Raw genomic sequence first — 16,210 nt, 5'->3', positions numbered from 1 at the left:
TCGGAGGCAGGTAAACTTGCAGGTTGTGCAGGTGAAGGGTCCGTGGAAGTGTTTCGGGGCGGCCCGGCAGCAGGCGGGGTTCCGGCCGGCATTGAGTGCGTTGAGGGCGGCGGCGTCGTAGGTGTGTCGGGTCGTCTGGCGTCGGTGGGGGCCAGGGGTCCTGGCGCTGGGCGCGGTCCAGGCACGGACGGGTGCAGACGGCCTTACCTTTGGCGCGCCTTCGGCGCACAATCGGCGCGCCCGCTGCGCGTCCGCGCGGTTGCCATTTATGGCGAAGTGGGAGGGAGGGAAGAGAAGCTGGGAGCGGGGAGGGCACAGAAGGAAAAGGGGGCGTGGCCGCTAGCACGGCGGCGGGGAGCGGGGCGGGCAGGCACAGGGGGGCAGAGAGACAGCACAGGCAATGACAAAAATATCAAGAACTGTAAATGGGAGACAAAAACGGATAACAAAATGCAGGGGAAACAAAAGCAAACAAAATGTAATTGACAGTACACGCAAATACGGCGGGGGCGGGAACGGCGAGGCTGGCTCAGCGAGGCTGCGGGCAGCAGCGTGGCAAGTCACACACACAACAGCTGGTGGCCGTGCGGCGCGGGGGTGTCCTGAGAGCCACTTAGGTGGTTGTCCGTACACCTCTGAATGTTTTTAGGCATCATGTGTTTCCTTTACTACTCCTCTGAATGTGTTTCATGCATCATGGGTAATGTGTTCTTGTTTATACCCCTAAATGTATTTTATTCTAAGGTGGTTGTTCTTTCCAGTACAGGTGGTACTTACCTGTTCCCAGTAGGTACTGGATGTGATCTATAACTGTTATTTTGTGCTATACTTATTATAAGTTCTAGAAGTGCTATTTCTAAAAGTGTTGATTCTGACAGTGGCTCATGTGGCCCTGTCCTATAAATAATCCCTTGTGAATATTGCCCGTGCCAGTTGGCACAATGTACATGTGTGACTTCTATCTGATGTGTTTTGATAATACAAAAGTATTTTAATATAACCTTGTGTGGAGTTCCTTTTGTGATGTGCCTAGGATGTTGTTGCTGTTGTGTGCTGGCGCAAATGCTTTACACATTGTCTCTGAGTTTAGCCTTACAGCTCGTGGCCAAGCTACCAACGGGGTGAGCAGGGGTTATCTTGGCGTGTGACTCCCTTGTCCTGACTAGAATGGTGGTTTCTGCCTAGCTTTGACGTCAGTCTTAGCCAACCAGAAATAGCCAGTTCTAACACTGGCCTACTGGGATAGTCTATCCATAAAGGCTCTCCCAGCAACTGAATCTATTAAAGAAATTGGCTGACACCTATTCAAGTTATCCCTCACTCCCGTGTATTAATAGGTAGAATAAGGGATTTAGACCATGACTAAAGAAGACTAAATCCAGTAGCGGTCGGCAGTAGGTGTTTCTATAGGGCGGTGACGTGGGCAGGAGGAGGGGCAGGGTGGGGGGAAATAATGTATGGATTACGGAGTTTTACAAGTAAGTAAACATTTAAATACATAAAACGAATTTCGTTGCGCACACTGCATCACCAAATGTGGGGGGGGGTTGGCATCGGACGAGCAGGGGGAGGCGACAGACTATGACAAGGGAGGTCAACCTTTCCTTGCTCTCGCTACCACCCACCTAGCTACGCCACTGCCTTGTAATGCTTAGTCTTTCCGGTATAGCATAACATTACTATACAGGCCTCACTGGCTCTCTTTCCTGCTGACTTTATTGTACTCTTTGTAAATAAGAGCAGTACCATTATCAAAGGAACGCCGGTCTTGGCGAATGTAAGGACTATAGAATCAGTGACTATAAGAGCTAAAAAAAAAAACATCGAAAAAGACTAAAAGAGCATAATAATAGTAATGATGAATGTTACCTCTCATCCTCCCGATAAAACATTAATTCAGAAACCAAGTCAGAATGATAGAAAAATGATAGGACACCTAGAACAAGGTCGGTAGAGGAAGTAATGCACAATTGCAATTGATATTTTTATGTGCATCTATTGCTTCAGCTTTAATATTGTTAGAGAAGCATACAACCAGATTAGTTTCATTAAACGGAGACCAATATTATCATTATGAGATGATATTTGTGGAATATTAACTGTCTGAAATTCAGATGGCATAATTCTACAACTCTGTCCGGTCCAATTTGAGGTTAATCATTAATATATGGATTGTTTGGCATTCTTCAAATTGAGCTCTGTTCCTCAGATGTACAATTTTAACAAGATAAGCACACAGTTAAGTTAATGGTTGCTTACAGTCGCTAGGAGCCTTGAGCTCCATACTGCAGCCGCCTCGTGTTCTCAGAAGTTCCCTAACGTCACGCACTAATTGTCCCTGACATAATCAGTTTATTATACAGTGAATGTAAAATTATTCAGAGTTCATCGAGTTAACGATATGGCTGTGGAAGTTGATATGCATCAGGAGAGCCCGGCTTGAAGAAGCCTATACTCAATCCATACAGTAATCATATAAGCCATATATTGTTCTGGACAATATCATGTAGCGTGTCCCCATCTTGGACTAATATCTATGCAAACAGTAATTGTTTCTGACAATATATGTAAATGCAATTTCAGTTTAGCTCCAAGGGGTTGTTGTGATGCACGTCACGGAGTACAGCGCAGCTGCTGCAAAATCGAAAAAGCATAATCGACCCTGGACATCTCTGCTAAAGGAATAATGGTGCATTAAAGTCCTGACATCCGTGTACCATGTCATCAAATCCACCTCATAAGCACTGGAGCACACCAGAGCAAAGTCACTATAGAAGTTACTTGAACAGTTTAATCGTTATCAATGCAAAATGTTCACTGTGCTGTCCATTCAAAAAGTGTACTAAATGACACAGAAAACTCCACAAAGTGATCCAAATCCACGTTGAGATTTCAGTAATCAATCTTTAATCACACAGCAGCCGTTTTAGCGCCCAATATTGAATGGTTGGAGAGTGACATATTGCAATGTTCATGACCTTTGTACATATGGTGATGTGCAGATCAAGATAGCATATCCACCCATTCGCTTTATGTAAACCATGTCATCAAAGTAAACCCCTGTCAGATGGAAACTGTGTGATCTGGTGTGCCACGCCAGCTCGATCTAACCCAGTTTGGTGTTTTTGCTCTGTCTGGTCTTTTGTTTCTACTAAAAGTTATACAATGGATCCCAAAGCTCAAGGGCAGTTACATGTGCATCATAACATACTATCTTTTTCATAGCAGAGTACCTGAAATTCCATTCGAGGCTCAAAAAAGCCAGTTGTCTGTAGCAAGCTCCTAATTAAGTGCCTTTTAAAACACACTGCATGCTTATTTAAAATGATCAGAATTGTGGCAACCCTTCTTGACGCTCTTAGCCAAGGAATTTAGGGAAGTGACCTGTCCTAGATATCTGCGCCTGCTGCGGCTATCTCAAAGCGACGTAACGGAGTCATCTAGCTAGACTATGGAGCCCGAGTGGACGGCAATTGGACCTGGAACAGGGGTGGTGGGTGGGTAGTTCGGGGGGTGGAGGGGTTTGGGGTAAAGTGTTTAATTGTTGTTTTCTTTACTGAACACCACTATGAAGCCTTAAATGGACCTAGCCTGCATAACAACTGGCTCGTAACGATATTGTACGGCATTTTACACTGCCGCCAGCTGTCTTCAGGAGTTCTTTTTTCCGCACTTGATACAACTGTTATAACTCGGGCATGAAGACCATAACGTGGAAAGGATTAAACTGAGGACCATGTGTGCAAGTACAAGGCTGAAGAACATCAATTGATAGAAATAATAATGACGCCCATATAAGAACGCCAATGATGGCGGCCATTTACAGCGACCTTTGTCAATGCAAGCCATCTCTGCAGCTCTCTGCGATACTGAGGATGTCAGAGAAGGCTGTGGTGCATGGTGCATCTATGAAGAGGTTTGTGCTTAAGATATGGACTGTCGTTAACCTCTGTCTGATATCAAGCTCACTGTCTTGGCCTAATTCTCCACAGACACAGGAGTAAGGCGCAGCAGGGCGTGTCCTCTTCCAAGTGGTGGACCATTGTGAAGCCGGTTTGGAACAAGGCTTTGGGGAATATCCTCAACAGGTTTCACAGCGACAATAAACCTTCGCCTGAAGGAGGCACACAAGATTATGTAAATAAAGGGATTTAAACAACTGTTTGCGTAGCCCAAGCTGATTGCCACACAATGTGCATAGTAGAAAGACACGGTTGGCTGGTCCATGGCCAACTGAACCAATTGGAGGAGGTAGAAAGGAGCCCAGCAAATGAAAAAGACGAGGCATATGGTGATGGCTATGCGGGTGACTTTCTTTGTCCGTAATCTAACACTCCGATGGGCAACAACAGCCTCCGTTGTAGACATTTTCAATAGAATCCGTCTATAAGCCACTGAGATCATGGTGAAGGGGATAGCAAAAGCAAGAAAGAACTGGTATAAAGTATACCAGTATATGTCCATCTCCGGATTGGGTAGACGAAGGCCACAGCCGAGAACTGCCCCGGGTAGCGGTATCAGTCTAGCATACATCCACACTGGAGTAATGCTTAGTAAAGACAACAGCCACAAAACACAAATCACTCCTACGGCAAACAGCGGCTTTCTGTACTTTGCCGATGTGAAGGGGTAGACGGTGGCCAAGTAGCGATCAATGGCCATCGCAGTCAGTATGTAGGTGCTGGTGAACTGACTGTTGGTATCCACGGCTGTGATGATGGTGCACATGGTCTCTCCAAAATGCCACACACCATTGCCAAGAAGCTGATGGATGAGGAAGGGCATCCCAAGAAGGAACAGCATGTCCACGACTGAGAGGTTGATGATGAAGATGTCGGGAACACTGCTGCTGCTGGTGCCAGACTGTAATTTTGATTTCTTGCAAACAGTGCAGAAAACGATGCCGTTGCCTATGATCCCCAGTAAACAGATGATGCCAAACACCATTGGTATTATAAAGTGGGTATAGGTAGCACTGCTGATGTTATCTGCAAATGCAAAACAAGGGAGTGAGGACAACCACTTGATATAACATGCATACACAAAGAGGCCCACCTATTGGAAGCAATGACATAAAAATACAGGCATCTATTCAGTGTAAATTGTATGGGTGCAATACAGCCCAAAAGCACTGATGTCATTTCAGATATACAAACCATTGTTTTATAAATTCATTGAGGTGAGACAAAAAACCTTAGCATCCTAAAGGCACAACTAAGATAATTAACTAATTAATTAAACTTAATGGGGTGTGGCCTGAATTCATTAATTTCAGAGACGTTAATGTCCATTAATGTATTACTAGCATTCCTATTAGTGTTATTCAAGAACTGGTGTAGCCACGCTGGATGATGGACCTTTTGCATCCTCCGAAATAATCTTTGATTCGCTTGACCAAAACCCCCTGTGATGTCATTGATGATGTCTTCTGCACAGTGGCGCCACTAGCTGGGGAAATTGGTGAGACAAGCGGGAATAAAATCAATAAAAACTTACCTGCAGCCTGACGTCTGCCGCCTCTTCAGATGATGTTCACACGGGCACCCAGAGTCCCCTGCGCCAATCCAGATGCTACTCGCATGCTGGTATTACCCAGCATGAGAGAAGCGTTAGGATTGAGCGGGGCTGGCTGGTTCCACGCTCCAGCAGGGACTGGAAGCCTGAGCTCCGGAGCCTGCCGATATCTCCAAACAACAGCCTGGAAATATCCACGTGCCCCTGTCGGTGTGGCCATCCTAAGACGGCTGGCCAAACCTACATGCGCACGGGCAGTGCCCTGGGCCCACCACTCCTCCTGGTCCTGATGCTCCTGATGGCCCCACCCTCAATGCTCAGTGGCGGCTGTGGAGTAAAAATGAAATGATAATAAAGCAGTTTTATTAACTGCTTTATTATCATTTTATTTTACATGCCTCTGCTGGTTCCAGCAGTAGGGCGACGCTCCTCCACCAAAATGGGGGAGCTGCCCCTGCTTCTACGGCTCATGTATGAGGCCATGTGCAATACTTTAGGAGGAGCTAGGGTTGCATATTTCTGTGGATGTGATGTTTTTTTTATTTACATACTTTGACCTCTAGTCAAAGAAATAGCGATCTGCATATAGCCTTTAGCCGTGCACAGGGGACACTGGGCATAGGTTTTAGCCTTTAGCCATGCCATGCATCCGAATCCCCTCTGCTCGGCGCTCGCTGTCCATGGTCCTCAGTCATGCTCAGCAGGTCATGGGGTGCAACAGAGCAGCCTTTAGTCCTGCCTTAGGCCCAGGCTTTTTTGTTACCTCTGCACAGCCTTCAACCATGCATTGCAGGCACAGGGGGTAGGCATAGGCCACACCTTGCACCTATTCCCTTGCTCCTCAGTGGCCACTGTGAGCATCATTTCCCGCACACCTACTTATGTTATATGCTGTTTTATGTTATATGCTGTTTTATACCGCGCTCAATTACTACCGGAGTATCCTGGCACGAATAGACCACTGGGGAACCCGTCCTGGCTTTCCCTGTGAGATGGTCCCTACTGGGTATCTCCAAGGTGAAACCAGGCATCCCCGGCGTATGTGGGGGGCCGTTGTGGAGATGAGGCAAGCTAATGCCCAGAGTTGCCGAGTGTGATCCCTGGTTAGAGTAGGCACCGAGGTGAGAATTATCAAGTCCGCTGACCCTGGTCCATGACCCTGCCGCGTCGGGAATTGAACCCTGGTCCCGGGCCGTCCTCTACTCCCGAGTCTGCTGCCTCTAACCAGTGAGCCACACCACTCCACAACTTAGAGCATCTCACCCTGACGACCGGACTACCAACTTGCCCCTGGCGCTTTAGGCAAGCTAGTGGGCCTGAAGAAGGATTCATGCACTTCAGAACTGCTGTGGTTCTGGTGACGCTAAACGTTTTGGGACCCCCCTTTTTTCTCGGCCCCCGCTTGACGAATCCCCCCGAAACTTTCAGGGAAGGAGCGGACCGGAGCGAGGCAATTTTAAGGAAAATTACACACAGATTCCTCAATCGGCGCCAAAGTTATTCCCAATAGAATGTTGGGGATTTCCTATGGTAACTAGGTCCTAACTATATATACCTACTGGCTATCGCCGAGTGACGAATAAATTATGCAAAAAAGAAGCAGAGAGCTCTGGGTAGTTCTCAAGTTTAGGTGGAAAGCACCACCTGTATGGAGCACTCTCAACACCAGCGACACTCTAGATCTGCTCATCTCAAAATGCCTGCTTTTCTATCTGTTTTGCATATATAGCTTAATTGGGAGCCCCCCGGCTGCGAAGAGGACAGAAATGATGTGCGTGATGGAAGGGCTACGGATGGTGGCCCGCCTCCAAACGGAGTAACTGAACTTGTCAGCAGCTAGGATTTGTTGAGGTATGAACCTCGACACGGCGTACTGAAGACCGCGTCTGCCTCGATGGTAGTGAACCACTTACCTGCGCACCAAGACTGGGAAACGGAACTTTCCTTCTAAAGGCATCAATTGCACCCAGCTCTCGGCGCTAAAGGTGAGGCTTCGCCGAGATCAGCATTGAAAACCAGCAAAGCAAAAACGGAACAGTTGTGAAATGCACTATGGGTATTGAAGTCCCTGCATAGAAAAGTGAACCAGTAAGTCACCAACATGGGTTCCACGAACTTTGTAACGAAGGGATGTTAATTCAACTCTGCCACTGGGCTTGAAAAAATTAACTTTAACGAGTAAAAAAGTAAGAAATAAGTGCAACTGTCTCCCTTAAAGTCTGGACATAATGGACTGAGTCCTTTTTCAATGTCTACAGCCCCGTTATATAAATCTAACGAACCCACCTGTGGCAGCAAAACGGCATTTGAGAAAGAGTCCTGCACTCGAAACGCGTCATGCCATTTTTAATCTTGAAATAAAGAAACATTTCTTTGACAGTATCGCTGGTGTGGTCTGGCTTACGTGACCGAATGTGCACGTGTTTGTGGCATATATATATATATATATATATATATATATATATATATATATATATGGGATTCGGTCTGGCCCAAGTTCGGAGGCTCCCGGGTGCTCCAGGGCGGTGCACGCGAGGCGCAGCAGGACCCGCTGCGATTACGTGAATTCAGCTTTTCCCCGTAGGGAAGTTTGGTTCCTCATGCACTCCCGTGTGTCGATGGCGATTCAAAAACCACACCGCGTTTTAGTCAAATTACAGATTTCTTTATTTAGCATCCAGCAACACCTAACGCGTTTCGGTCTCTACGGAGATCTTGCTCACTTGCCTGCTTTTCTATCTGTTTTGCATATATCAGGAACAGTCCAAACTTCAGCATACAAGAAAGGCACTGACTCCGTGAAATTTTGAATTCCAAATAAGTTCTAATCACTTATTGGCTGCTTGACGCGTTTCGGCGGTAAGCACCCGCCTTGTTCATATATATATATATATATATGTGTGTGTGTGTGCTTACTACATATTTTCCTATAAAAATAACATGCTACATCCAATCTAATATCAATCCAAACCTATGAGTATTGCCTAAGCTTGTATATTGTTGTAGATTAGAGCATTGTAACAGGTGGTAAATTTTCATTAATGCAAATGGACTCATTCCACGCTGAACACCTGGAGCTGTACTATACTTATGGTGCAGTCGCTATTTGCACAGTGGTGCACTTTTAATGAGGAGCAATGGGGGGGGGGGGGAGAATCACGGACCGGTAACCCTGTTACAGATAATGTGCTGCCACAGGGCATCTGCAGACTCAGGGCAGCATTATTGAAAGGCGGAGCATTAGTTTGAAGCATCTGCTACGTCTTTCACAGTACAGGTAGCACACGACCTGCTTTACAAAAGGGACAGAGTTTTTCCTGCTGGTGGGTGCAGGTAGTAGTGGGCGAGCCAACAAATTAATAGGGAGAACTGAGCCAGAGTTGAGCCAAGGGCTCTCTCTGTCTACAAGAGCCATGCACGAGCTGATCTCTGAAAATATTTGGCATGTAAATCATGTAGCAAACATCATGTTAGAATATGGCAAGGAACTTAAACATTCAAAAAAGAATGTCTTTGACATGCGGAAGTGTTTCACCTTAGTGCATCAGAGTGTATCTCTGCTTTGAGAGGTATTTATTAAAAGTGATAGTTTTTAAACAGAAATTGAGAAACATTCTTGCATGCGCTGTGATGATGCTATTAGTAAATTAAGGAGCAAGTCAGTTGCCATGTGTACCCGATATGTGGCTTAGATTCCTATTATACACAGAGCAACATTATAGTATATTCAATCATACACAGGAGTGGTTTTTGTACAGCGCCTATCCTGTACTCGTGTATTTAAAGGTGCTCCGATATGTGATAATGAAGAAAAGGAGGCTCTGGGACAAAGTGTTTGCCTAGGATGACACATTTTGGTCTAGCAAGGAGGCAGGGTTTGCTTTCAGATTTCCGGTTTCAAGCTTTGCGAATCAGCCGCTAGATGGGTATCTCTTTCTGACATTGAAGGTTAAGGATGTGTCTTTAATTTTTTTTTAAGTGAAATTAGCAAGTGGGTGACAGGCAGAATCAACATTTTATTTTTGGCAGTTTTGCATAGTGCAGACCTTGCCACAGGATACAAGCACTTCACAACAGACTACTTTAATTTTTTTATTATTACACAGGGAGATTTTTCAGGATTTACAGGATGCAGAGTCGAGGCTGGGATTTGAATCTGGTTCCCCGTGTTACATGGTCGGCATTGTAGCATTAAACAACATGATTTCCAGCGGAAGCACAGCCCCTCTTGGGCTACGGGTTCCAAGAGGACCTCAAGCTTAGCCGGAGTCAAGCATCTGGTTCGAGCCTGGCTCAAGCTTTCGGTGGCTCGCCCACCTCTAGGTGCATTGAGTAGCTGCTTCCGCTTGCAGGGGGCTGTTCAGGAGGTCCATGGGAACCCTTTCTTCAAGAATGAGTTCTCAGGAGTAGAACTAGTGGTGCACAATGAAATGAAATGAAAATGATTTTTGTAAAGCGCACATAGCTGCCCTGAGGCGTCCAAGCGCTGAGATTGCAGCTGAGAATGTGGTTGCTTAAGAAGATATATCAACCCGACTACAGTGCACCTTCTGATGGCCTCTTTGCCTCCTCACCCATGTCCATGATATGGTGCAAGTGCAGAGGCAAAGTGTTTCCCTCATTTGCATGTGGCCACGCCTCCATGCAAATGAGAAACGAAGCCCTTGGTATCTCATCAGTGCTTTATGTCTGCCAGTGAAATCTGTATCCGCACAGCCGTCTAATGCCCTTTCTGTAATACTAAAGTACCCCTGGGAGAAAAAAGTGGGCACACAATCCTGTTCCTCCCTGGGGCATTTCATGTAAAAGGGCTCCTAATCCTGGACTTCGTCGACCTGTACCTACACTTTAAAAATACAAACACCCCCAATTTCAGATGTAAATGCAGGTGTTTGTCCGTGCTCACGCATATATGTGCACAAACGCACACAAACACTGAAACCGTTAAGAAAATAAAAAGTTACATACATGTTTTTAAATTAAGTAAAAAGGGAGATTGTGTGTCGCTCTCCCTCTCTTTGCCCCCACCTAGCGTCTACATCTGAAGGAAAATGAGGCTGAAAGCACTGTCATCTGTAAAATACAATTTTTTTTATATATTTCTATTCAATTTCAAAAAAGATTTTCTTCCACATACACCATTGAACAATACGGATTGCTTTACCAATTTTGTGCTGAAGTTTTCGACATCCACGTCACAGGAAGGGGGGGGGTCATTGTTTTATTAAGAGGAGGCATGCACACCTGCTCATGCTTACCATACAAGGAGAGGTTCGAGTCTGTCTTTGACGTGTCGGGATTCCTGTTCGTCACTTCGGCGCTCTCGGATCGAAAATCCATTATTTTGACGCACAGTTGCCAAAGTTCGTAGTCACGGGTCAATGAAAAGAATATATTTAGACTTGAGTGCAACAGTGGGGAAATCCAGCCGTATCTTGCTTACATCTTTCTCGGGTAGAAAAGTGCTGTGCTGTCTGATAAAACTACCCCACTGCATCTCTGTGCACCATCTCCAGGCTGCGGCGGCAGTATTACAATACATTAAATTGCCAACCGCGAGCCACAGCAACTCACTCTCATATCATCGCACCGGAGGCCGCCAATGGGAGACGTTCTCCCTCGCGCACCGGTGGGCTGCAGTTTATTAAAGTCAGTCCTAAATGATTTTTTCGTACAAAGTGAGGCGAGGGCGACTACGTAATAACGGCAATTACCAAGTAATCTGCCAGGCTCGTTTTCACGAAATCTCAAAAGCTCCATTCTTATCACCAGCTAAATGTATACGGAGATTAAAATGGCACAGTTGCCAAATTGATATTGATATTTCACAGTGTGTGGAAGTTTGATGCAGCTTTTAGGCTCCAATGGTTATTGTTCCTAAAAAGGTAGCCTGGAGCAACTCTACAACTGAATTTCTCACCTGGAGGGACTCCATTGTTCGATACAAATTAGCCCTTTTAATGGAGGCTGCCTTTCAGGAGTCCAGGCAGGTAAATGGAGATCACAACAAAGCGGTATGTGTCTAACTATAGCAGTTTTTTGCTAAAAAGAAAAGAATTAAACACAAGACCCAGCAGAGGTGTGAGTGGCAGGAGATCATTTTCCCTCTAGAAAATTCAGCTTTTTAGTCTTTAACAGTTGGGACGTAGAAAGAGATTACCTTAAAAGCCTTTTTCAAAGATGATTGCTTGTCCCCATGTCAGTGGATAGCCAACTAAAAGCCTGATTTGGAGCTTGGCAGACAAGTAACTCTGTCGCAAATAGAATTAATGTCTTATCTGCCTTACTACAAGTGACATAGGGTATTGTGGACTTGCAATAAGGTGGATGAGATATGTGTCACATTTTCGACAGAGAGCCGGATTGACTAATGCTTTGCCCTAGCATTGCGTTATAATCGTAACGCACACCCGACGCAAAATGTTATGTTGGGATTGACTATCCCATGCAGATCAGGAATTGCTTTGGATAGTTTCACAAAAAATGCATTTTTGCACTATGCATTGCTTTACCTTACTTTGCCTCAAAGGGGAAGACATTTATGGATGGTGCATGGGAGTTCACATGTAATCACTCGATTTTAATGGAAATCCCTATCTACAAACATTTGTAGCCAGGAATTTGCACCAAAATCCTACACCTCCTCGAGGAAGACGCGAAAAGGAGAAATGTTTCATTTTCTCCTAGTTTTTCCTACTTCGCATGTGTGCTAGTTTATACAGCATACATACAACATAGAAACATTGATAAAACATGGTTTTTGTACTAAAAGGGTCCCCAGGGTACGAAAACTATTCCTTACAGAATGCAGACAATATAGCATTATGGCACAAGGGTGTGTGCATTGGTGCATGGCAGCCAAAAGTGTGTCAGCAAAGGGAGGGAGGGAGGAAAGCAGCGGCATGTCTTAGTAGATATGGGACTGTTGTGTTCTCTCACTATCACACAGCACAGATCAGCAACTATAGCTGCTCCACCGCTTTGTGTTACATTTTAGGAAATCTGGGCCTTAATCAGACCCATAGTATATTGAGGATAATATCACCCACCCTGAGAATTGAAGGGCTCAAAAGATATTGTCAACATGTAGAGAGTTGGACTATGTCACGCTTTTCTGCCTCACTGTGATCTTCATTTGTGGACTGGGAGCCAAAAGCAGCCTGGTAAAATGTGTTCATGCCAGACCGATCTTGCTCAGTGTAAGTTTAGCAAATGAGTTCTATAGGAGTATTTAGGCGGATCAAATTGATACTTGTCTGCAAGAAAATTGTGTGCTTTTGTTCCGGGCTGCTTTGCCAGGCCGGATAGCTGGTAGGTGTGTCCATCCACCCCTACATGCAGCTCACTTAGTCCTCGGCCTACCAGTGTCCTATATGGACAGTCTATCCCTTGCAATGCCTATGACTGTAACACAACAGTCTATAGATGCTATTGAAAACTAAAAACTCAGTATTTGTAAAGCGTAAACTAATCACCCATAAGGGTCTGAAGGTGCTGGGGGCCATCGGGGAGATTAAGTGAGCTATTGCCCAGAGTCACATGATGCTGAGCTGATCTGCCTCTGGCGCTGGGGAAAGGAACCATGAGCCTTGTGCTCCTGAGTCAGCCACCCTGGCCGCTACGCCACACCTCTCCCACCTAGACACATCCAATCTGGTCAAGTTCTTGCCCAATAACCCTTTGTGGATATAAGCAACTCCTTCTCATCTATATGTTTGTTTCTCATAAGTTAAAAATAAAAAGTTTTCAGATTACAGCCTAAGTGGCATAAAAGGCAAATGCCACCTCAGAGGGACAAAACTACAGGGACTGAGAGGAAGCTGCTCACGGACGTTGATTCATGACAGTGCCCGGGCTAGGGTAGTAGCCCATTATTTGAACCCGTGGTTATATACCAGCATTGACCTTCTTAGCTTATGTTTAGTTCCTAAAAATCCTCATATTGCGGGGCGTGGCCGAGTAAGATGGCAAAGTGGTTGTGAACTAGCTCTGATCCGGACCCCACTGATCGCTTCATGGGCTTTCCTGGTGCCTAGGGATAGTGCTCCTTACCTCTCTGTTGTCCGCTACCTCCCGGGACTTGCTGGAGCCGTCGGCGATGGTGGAGACGCTGGGGGGCTGGTAAAACAGAGGTCGATCGGCGGGGGAGATGAACCCCCGGGCACTGGTCACCATTTTGTAGTGCTCCAATCGCAGTCCCCGCGGCTGGCTGTTGACGCTAGTGGGGGTAGCGGGGGCCTCTTTCTGTCATAGAGGGACCCCCTTCTCTGTCCGGTGCGGCACCGCCGGGCGATGCAGGAGAATTGGTCTGGTGGTGCGGTCGAGAGCGAGCGATCCCGCAATGGCGCCTTTCTGTGAATACCTTGCAATGGGAGAGGCAGCGTCATGGAGCGGCTGCTGTTGTGAAGAGGATATACAGATGAGCTCCCTTGCATGGTTTGAGAAGTGGCCTTGCAAGACGTTAACCGGGGAAAGGAGATGGCTCAGGGTGAGAGTGCCCAACTATAAGATGGCGGTGGTGCTGTGACGCCTGGAGGCGGCGGCGGGAGGTGTGAGCCCCTAACTGATCAGCAGTGGCTGGAATCCTGGTGGAGGTAGTGGCAGCCGGCTTTCTTGGGGGGGGGGCTCCTCTGGACTGGTGAGTAGGATGTGCCCACAACTCTCGATCTCCAGCAGGGGCACCAATGAAACCTCAGCATTTCCTGAATGGCTTAGCCTTGCGGCTGGCTCTGTGAGCTTGGGTCAGTGCTGTTGGCGGGGCCTGCTCTGCTTGCGTGGAGTAAGCTCTCCTTGAGACCCTGATTTTTTTGTGGGTGTTCTGACCATCGTCTAGCTCTGGGAAGTTTAGGATCTCACGCATCTCCACGTAGGGGACCATATGCCTCCCAAGAAACACACCAATAAGGTCTCCCGGTACTTTAAGGCCCCTGAGACGCCCTCTGCCCCAGCAGACACCATGTCATTGCCAGATATGGCGCTCACACACGAAGATTTGGTTGCTACTCTCTGCGACTTTAAGGCTGATCTTTGCCCGGAGTTCAAGCAGGATCTTAGAGCCTCAGTGGACCAACTGAAAGCCGATCTTTCAGAAAAACTCACTACTCTATGGCAGGATGTGGACGCCGTGGGGACACGACTGCTGCAAGTGGAGGCGCAAACGCAAGAACTGGTGGCGGCTAACTCCAAAGTGCAGGACAAACAGCAGAACCTCCAAGCCCAGCTTCAGCAAGTTATGCTTAAAGCGGAAGACTTGGAGAATAGAACCCGAAGGGAGAATATAAGGATCTGAGACCTGAAGGAGGGTGCAGAGGGGCCTGATCTGGAGGCTTTTGTAGTTGGTCTCTTTGCAGAGCTTCTCGGCCGCAACAACCCAAAATCAAACTGGACAGAGTTCACCGTGTGGGCATGCTACAGACAAGGAGCCGTAACCGTCCATGAGATGTCCTAGTCAAGCTCCATTCTTTCAAGCTGAAAGAAGCCATTCTCTCTGCCGCCAGGAAAAAGAAAGGGGTATCTTTTCAAGGACACGGTTGCTCCCTCTTCCAGGATCTGGCTACCGCGACCCTGGCCCGTCGGCAGGCAATGCGACCGATTACTTCCAAGTTGCAAGAAGATTCGGTATCGGTGATCCTTTCCCTTTGTTCTCGTCTTTGAATAAGAAAACAAAACTCATCACATTTCAGATCTTTCTGAGGGTCTCCGTGTCCTGGGATTGCCCTTGCCAGAGGAACCCCCAGCTTCGAGGTCATCAACGGAGACAGCTCAACTCAGGGTGGGGGGAGTCCCAATCCTTGGCACACAGTCTCAAGAAATCGCTGAGGCTCCTCATCTCATCAGGGATCTCATATCCTCGCACATGCCCGGCATGCAAACATGAGTCTTCCCATGCAGTGCCTGACGGCGGTGTCACCGTCGAGGGGCTTATCGGTGGGAGTGGCCACTGCGGCACTGGAGGTAGCCCGATTTGATCACCAGTGGACTCTGAGGTTTTTATTTTTATTGTCCGTACAACATTGTGCTGTTCTCTAGTCTTTTACAACATTGCGATCTTGGGTTGCAGGTCTTGCCCCTACCACCCATTATTCCTCCTTTTGTGTCTGGAGGGTGTTTGTGCCGAGGGCCTACTGGTCCTCGGGCCTTTGTTTTTTGGGGTAGATGTGGGGGGTTTCTTTGTGGGGGGGCGGAGGGTTCTCAGTGATGACTGTTGAGGGTTGTTTTCTACTTTCTTTTTTGAAGGCAGGTTTATCACTTCTTAGTGGCGAGGGGGTTGGGTGGGGGCTTTGTTGGGGAGATAGATTGGTGGCCTGTGTACAGTGCCTCAACATGTGGGGTTGTGGTCAGGGGACAGTATGGGGTTGGTGGCTGGGGCATCCTTTTCGATGGTTAACGTAGCCTCCTGGAATGTCAAGGGACTGAACTCCCCCCAGAAGCTTGGGTTTGGTGACACATTTCTTAACATGGTGAAGGCCAAATTTTCCCTCCCCACCTCTCGAGTGATGGTCAACGGTTGCTCCTCCTCCCCTTTTGCTCTGAACAGAGGCACCCGACAGGGGTGCCCCCTCTCGCCCATGTTTTTCGCCCTTAGTATGGAACCCTTGGCAACCAGGTTTAGATCCAATGCTGAGATCCGGGGCGTTCCCTTTAGCGGTTTTGAACACAAGGCATTTTATTTGCCGGCGACATCCTGCTTACGCTT

General features: G+C 47.0%; 1 pseudogene; it reads right to left on the bottom strand.

Moving 5' to 3' along the window:
- Positions 1 to 3,978: 3,978 nt before the first annotated feature.
- LOC147684925 (melanin-concentrating hormone receptor 1 pseudogene) lies at positions 3,979 to 4,980 on the bottom strand (annotated as a pseudogene).
- Positions 4,981 to 16,210: the final 11,230 nt, after the last annotated feature.

Source organism: Lissotriton vulgaris, chromosome 10, assembly GCF_964263255.1.
Source record: "Lissotriton vulgaris chromosome 10, aLisVul1.2, whole genome shotgun sequence".
In the NCBI taxonomy this organism is placed as follows: Eukaryota; Metazoa; Chordata; class Amphibia; order Caudata; family Salamandridae; genus Lissotriton; species Lissotriton vulgaris.
This window is presented reverse-complemented; position numbering and strand designations above follow the sequence as displayed.